The sequence below is a fragment of the Castor canadensis genome, chromosome 12 (genome assembly GCF_047511655.1).
Source record: "Castor canadensis chromosome 12, mCasCan1.hap1v2, whole genome shotgun sequence".
NCBI lineage: Eukaryota > Metazoa > Chordata > Mammalia > Rodentia > Castoridae > Castor > Castor canadensis.
The window spans coordinates 36,746,284-36,753,833 of record NC_133397.1 but is presented as its reverse complement, the minus strand read 5'-3'; positions in this window follow the sequence as shown (position 1 = coordinate 36,753,833).

Below are 7,550 nucleotides of genomic sequence, written 5' to 3'. Positions count from 1 at the left end.
CAGCACATGGGAAACTGCTGACCACAGCCAGTTGGCAAGGGTGGGGGTGCCAGGCCCTACAACCAGACACCACAGCCTCCTGCGACCCAGGTTATCAGGAGCCCAAAGTGCTAGTCCACAGTGCTAGGTCGTGGTCTTAAGAGGAAGGTCTTCAAGTGGGACAGGAACTGCACCTTGTCCAGAGCCAGGGCTCCCTGCTTCCCATTCTGCATGAAAGCTGAGGGCTGGGGAGGGTGGACAGGGGGCCCTGATGACTGTCATACTTATTTGGTTTGGGGAAGAAGCCTTAGGCCCATATGCCATGGCAGCAGAAACTTGGCAGGAGAGCCCTCTGCTTATGGGGCATCCTTCATCATGTATGAGGACCCAGGGCCATCACAGACTTTGGAACCATCAGGAATCTGGAAATAACTGCAGGTTGAACCACAGCAGGCAAATGATGAACAACAGGATGTGACATACAGGAGGATTGTGAAAGACAGCAGGTTTGTAACATACAGCAGGATTGTGACATACAGTTTCTGATATACAACATACAGGTTCTGATATACAACAGGTTTGTGACATACAGTAGTATTGTGGCATACAGCAGGACTGTGACATACAGCAGGACTCTGACATACAGCAGGTTGTGGACATACAGCAAGACTGTGACATACAGCAGGTTGTGGACATACAGTATTCAGCTTATGGTACACAGCAGGCTGTAGACATAGACCAGGTAGCTTATGATATACAGCAGGTTCTGCATGTATGACAGATTTGTGACATGCAGCAACAGGCTGTGGACATACAGCAGGCTGCGGATGAACACAGGCTGTGAACACGTAGAAGGTCGGCAGAGCACCAATAGGCCTGGTTCCCTGAGGCCATAAGCAGGACACCCAACATCTTAATAGAACCCCCACCTCCTCCTCCTCCCAGGACAGTGTCCTGTTGACTCCACAGTCCCTGTAGCCAGAGCTTCCAGGTCAAGAAGGCAGCCACTCAACTGTATATGCAAAGGAGGACTACTGATCCTGGGAGCCTCAAGTCACAAGGACAAACTCCTGCCTCCAGATAAGCAGACATCTGACCACTCACATGTGAATACCCTCCCCCACCTCAGCTCTGCTGACTTTCCTCCCACTCCAGGGCTTCTGTGAGCCTCCATCACCCTGCCAGACATCTCCAACCTCAGACATCGTGTGGAGATCACTCAGTACCCAGGGGAGGGTCGGCGACAGGGTCCTCTTTGCCTGCAAACATGCATGTTTCTTTCTCAGTGATGAAAACCAGAATGTCTAGTCACTGTGGTGGTCAGCTGAGGGTGACACTAATCCTGCTTTTCCCTGAACCCTCACATGGGGGTAGGAAGATTCCAGAACGCCCCCCTTGGTCCCCTTGGAATTTCACAACCCAAGCTCTCCCTCTTCCCTTCTCTCCCTCCCTCAGCCTTCCCACTATGTTAGGATCCTCAGGAGAGGCTTGGCTTCCCTGCCTCCACCTCTCCCCCACTGGCTTATGTCTTCCTGGCACAATCTGGAACATTGCGCTCATCCTGGGTCTGATAGGGAGCAGCTTGGCCCTCTTCACCTTCTCCCACACCCCCCCACAGCCTCGTCACCCTGGATGTCCAATACAGTGTTCCTGGTTGTGAATTTCTCCTGAACATCAGCCTGCTACTTCTTCCACATGGCTGGGGCTTTAGGATCACTGCCTGCAAAGTCATCCTCTTTGTGACACCCCCTAGCCCCACCAGCCATGCAGCCAGCATCTTCCTTCTCATGGCCATCAAAGCCTATAGCTTCCTGAAGGTGACAAAGCCTTGACACATGGCCTTAGGGTCACTGCCCTGGGGGTCTGGGGGCATCTGCTTCTGACCACCATTTCTAGCCTCTCATTACAGGCTAGGCACAAAAACCCTTGGCCTCACTCAGTGAAAGCAGGCACTGTGTGTGCTGGAGTGCTTCCTGTCGTTGGTACCCATGTGGGTGCCATGTCATTGTAAGTACTGGAGTCATCAGCTCGGGCGTGGTAGGGGTACTGTGTGTGAGTGTATGATTGTGCACATGCTGGTCATGGATGGCATCCACTTTTGCACAGCTTCCAGGGCTGTTTTCTGTCTGTCACATCTGCCACTTGTGGTTCTTTCATGGCTCTCTGGCCTTCACTTATGCCAGCAGTGTCCTGAGCCCTACACACTCTTGCTTCTCCAGCCCCAGCTTCCTTAGTCATGGCTGGGCCCTTCTGGGCCTTCAGAGGGACTAGCAGGACCCAGTGAGCAACACAGCTCCTACCAGCCCTCCATGGCACTGAAGGGCCTCCAGGAAGGCAGAGGCCTTGTTGGAAAGAGAAGGCCCCATCAGGGCTGGACAATTCACAGGCCAGGAGCCAGGCTGGGCAATGGCAGGATCCAGGTGGAAGGCAGGGAAGGAAAATGACCAGGCCTTACAGGTGCCCACGGTGATGCTCCCATAGTGCACAAAGAGCACCATGCAGGCAAATTGCTGTGGGGTCACACTCAGACCAATTCCAGGGATCAGAGTGAAATTTCTATAGAGTAGAGGTCTTGCTGCAGAGCTTAGACAGCTGCATTTTCTGCAATCTCCAATGTACCCATTTAATACTAACAAGCTCCCTTTTGAAAATGCACATCTGTCTCAATTCTAAGAAAAACTAAACAAATATGTTTGGGTTAGAACAGGGAATGGGTCTGTGGGAGTCACAGTGAGCATCCCACAACAAAGAGAAACTGGTGGCAGAGTGGGAAAGTTGCAGAGCAGCCTCTTCTCTCTAGGCACTGTCCTCCCAGAGCTCCTGGGAAGCCCTAGGTATTCTTAAAGACAAACACTTTCCTGGGTGAGGACCTCAGGCCACAAGGGCTCCAGGCCAATGATGGGGACCTAAATACTTCTGCCCAAGTTCCCGTTGGAGTTTCAGTTCACTTAGTCCAACCTTCTCACATCATGGATAAAGATGACCCCTCTGTTAAAGGACCTCAGAAACAGAGGCAAAAGCCCAGGAGTGTCACCCACAGAGCCCAAGGGGGAGGCATGGTGAGTGGAAGATGGAGCAACTGCATCAGGTTGGAGAGGCATGCCTGGGGGAGGATAAAATGTGTGAATATTGAAACTGATTTACACTGTGTCTCCACCCACTTCCCTTTTCTGAAAACTCAGTAGCTGCTTCCAGAAACCAGCAGCGATTCTGAGAACACTGAGAAGAGAGCGAGGTATGGGAAGGGCTGTCACCTAAGCAGCCTCCAGGTCTCTCCTATCTGCTTGCCGGTTCCTATAGCCACCTTTTCTACCCTGGTAGAGCCACTCTCCCACCACAGGGAGGAGAGGGCCAAGCCTGGGCCAGCTAACCTCAGGCTGAGATTGAGCACTTCCAAGTCAGGAGCTTTGCAGAAAGGAAAAGGCCCACACACTGCTGGGGGCTGGGCCTGGGCAGCTCCTTGTGGGCCAGGACAGGGTACCAACTGAACACTGTACTTTCATACAGCATGTTGGCCCAGGATTGTGCCCTCCAGCTCAGAGTAGCCCCACTGGCAGAGAGGCCCTGTGCCCCACTTCCTTTACCTTCTCTTCCCAGGTCCCTTCCCCAACACCACCTCCACCTGGTTTTCCAAACCCTGTTCCTCAACAGCTTGTTGAGGAATATAAGAGATGTAAGAGAAATGTCAGATACTCCCATGGTTCATGTGTTTTTCTCACTCCTGTTTCCCTGCCCCCACCACCTGGGGAGGGAGCAGGGCCACCCCTAGGAGTCCCTGGGTAGGTGTTGGCTACAGGGATTGGGCCTTGCCCCTCCTTGTGAAGGTTAAGAGTGATTGGCTCACCAGCTGGTCTACCTCCCTTCCTCACCCCTTATGTCATCACACCTTGTTGCTCTGAAGGGCTGTGGTGTCCCTCAGGATACCTCCACCCACTCCATGTGGAAGTAGGGCTCCCTGGTCCTGACTTTGGTCCCAGCCCAACTGTATCCTTCTCTGGACTTGGTTCTCCATTCATGGAATGGGAAGTGACCCCGGCCATTGACAACTGCAGGATGGGAGATGGAAATAACTCTGTGCAACAGTGTACCCAGGCAGGAAGGTAGTTAGAAGAAGAGGAGAAAAACTTGTGTTGACATGTAGGGTTTCACACAGCTGGGAGAGCAACACCCATGGGGGTACAAGGTGAGCTGGAGATAGGCCGAGTAGAGACTCCTTTCCCTACATTCCAGTTACAAGCAGCACTGTGGTCCTTGGGGTTTACTTTGGTGCATTATTCAGTGTGGATTTGGGGCAATGATTCCCTCCTTCCTTCCTCCCTCCCTCTCCTAATGTAGCCTGCTGCCACCCCCTGGGAAGATCCAAAGGCATCCATTGCTTTAATCCAGGGGCTCCTGTGCAGGGAGGCAACAGTCCAGTCTTCTCAGCCAGCATCCCCTCTCCCAACTGAGCTACAAGGACAGACAGTGTTACTCTGCCTGAGACTGTGAATTCATAGCAAAGGACTAAATTCAGGCAGTGGCAGAGATCATGAGGGCCAGAATGGAGAGGCACGGCTCAGCTGAGCAAGAGTGTAACTGGTGACCCATGGGTGGTGACACACTGAGGATGCAGATGGAGGAACAGGTTTGGAGAAGACAGAGTTAAGGCAAGGTGCATATGCAGGGACGTAGGGGGGAGTCCAGTTAAACATGCACAGGAGACTCTGAGGGCTAGAGAAGATTTCCAGTAGGAGCTGAAGTGATGGGAACAGATGGGTCACCTGGCAAGACAGTGAAGATCTGTCCTTCAGAAATCCCTGCAGGGGTCAGGGGATGGGAGGACACACACACACACACAAAGGAAGAGCCAGAGAAGTGGTCAAAAGAAAGCTCTAAGTGGAAAAAAACAAGGGCTTAGCAAGGAAAAAAAGACCATAAAAGAAGTCAAGGCAATCTCTTTACCCAAATAGAGATGCCCATTAAAAAGGACAGACAAAGCCACCTCTTAAGGGAAAAGCCAAACATAAAATACCCAGACAATCTGCAAAGTGCCTCATGTAAGAATAGAGCATTTTCAAGTGTTTTATAATTGCATGCTGCAAGAAAACTGGTCTGAAAACCAAAGTGCTGGGACAGTATGTCAATCAGTTCACACTCTGGATTAACAATGCACTGTCCAGCACTGTTTTTTAAAAAAGTTTTTCAAGAAGTGATAGGTTGTCATTTGCATAAAGTTTAATAATACACAAACCACATTCTATATATTGGTTATGGATTTATACATATGCAATAGTAAAATTATGTATTTAGGTGATAAAGAGAAAAGGAAAATGACAGGGATAAACAGGTGATTACTACTGTATCTGAAATTATCTTTGTAAAAAATCTGAACCCTAGAAATAGTATCTGAATATGGTAGGCATGGTAGTGCATGCCTGTAATCCCAGCAATAGGGAGGCTGAAGCAGGAGGATACAGAGTTCCAGGTCAGTCTGGAGTACACAGTAAGACCCTGTCTCAAAAAAAAGAAAAAAAAAACCAACAAAAACAAAGTAATGTTACCCTTGTGCTGAGTAAACAGCAAAGTGGTGAGCATAGAGAAGAAAGGAATGTGTGAGCACAAAAATGAGTGCAGCTCAGATGGGATGATTAAGAACAGGTTTTGATTTGGCAATTAGCAGGTCATTACTGACTTTCCAGACAGCAACTGCAGCAAGTGGTTGGGGCAGGGGCAGAGGGAACCATCAAGCACTGTAATAGGTTGAGGAATTAATGAGATTGGAAGTAATGAACACGATTCTTCCCTCTTTCAATGCATTTGCCAGTAAAGGGAGAGACGGTGAAGGGAAGCAGAGGACGCAGAGGTTTTGGTGGTTTGCCTGTTTGGCTGTCAGATGGACTGAATGGGGAGATTTAAGTACATTGCAGGAGAAGGAAGGCAGATGACTGTGGCGGGAAGCAAGAATGATGTGACAGAATGCTAAACACTGTGTGCCAGGCCTAATCTCTCTCTCTCCTTTTTTCTCTCTCTCTGAATTTTAGGGTCTCATTTTTGCCTGGGGCCAACCTCAGACCTCTACTTTCCTACCTATGTGACTACTGTGTAGCTAACAGGCATGTAGAACCATGCTGGCTTATTTGTTGAGATGGAGTTTAGCTAAATTTTTGTCTGGGGTGGCCTAAAACCATGGTCTTCCTGCTCTCTGCCTCTTAAGTAGTTCGGATTACAAGTGTGAGTCACTTTACTCAGCTCACATACTAATTTCTTTAGTCCTGTGAGACAGACTATCATTGTCCCATTTTACCAATAAAAACACTGGGGCACAGAGAGATTGTGTGACCTGCCCAATGTCACACAGCTAGTAAGTGGTAGTCAAACCTGAGTCAAGACACAGTTCTGCAAGGCTCTAAGGGGGTGGGTGGGAAAAACAAAACAAAGGAGGTAAATGGGTAGATCCAGCCTATGGGTGGCAGGAAGATCTGTCCTCAAGAGGTGGAAGGACTTCTTGGGCTGGAGAATGCCACTATTTCAGTAGGTCTTGGGCACAGTGAAGAAAGCTGAGGGGATTCTTAGAAGGTTTGGCTCTGGGGTTGGTGGGCGGAGAGGGAGTGGGGAGTGTTAAGGAGGGATACAGGATTAGAACAGTTGGCTCTGGGAATAAGAAAACAATTTGCTGAAGAAGAACCTAGAAAAGGTCCACTAAGCAAGGAACCAAAAGGGGCCTGAAGAGTTGAGCACCCACAGATGTGGGGTCTCAAGTCCCTGAAGGTTGTCAGGTTTCCTGCTGTGAGGTCCTGCAGCTCAGGAGTAGATCAAATAGATGAAAGGTAAAATTCATCCTGGTATGGGTGCAGTCCTGCCAGAACTCAAACCTGGTCTTCCCTGAGGGGTGCGACATGCAACACAGCTAAGAGGAGCTTCCAAAAAGGGGGTGGGGGTCTGAGCCAGGATAAAAGACACCAAGAACAACATAGCCACCAAGGGATTCTGCCCAGTGGGGCTGCTGGGTTTCACCTTGGGGGTCCCTCTGCTCCCACAGAACTTTCCCTGGCCATGGGAAGACAAGCTGCACTGACTGTTTGATCCCAGAACTCCTACATATACCAACATGAACTTCATCACATTTTCTCTTCTCCAGTAACCTCCATGTGTATCTCTTGTCTCTCCATGGGAACTCTTGAAAGCAACTCAGCATCTTCTTTTTGTTTACTCAGCATCTCCTTTTTGTTTCTGGGTTTTTGCTCTCACAAAACCCAGCAGACAAATGTCACAGCATAGGCCAGAGGGGGCTCGAGTGAGCCATACTCATCCTCCCTGGCAAAGCAGCTGAGACCAAATCTCCATGCACAAACAGTATGACAGGAAGTTCCATGCTCCCTCTGTACCATGCCCAACTCCCCAGATCATGTCTCCTGGAACCCATGTGGACCACAGCCATGCAAGAATGGCTCTGCAGGATGGCCTATGGGGAAGGTCTGCCTGTTGCTGCTCATATGTCCAGGCCTAGGGGCCCAGGGTCAAAGACCACCTATTTGGGGATTGACTTCTCAAAGCATCCACATTCTCAGGATATGGCATATGAGACGGTAGCA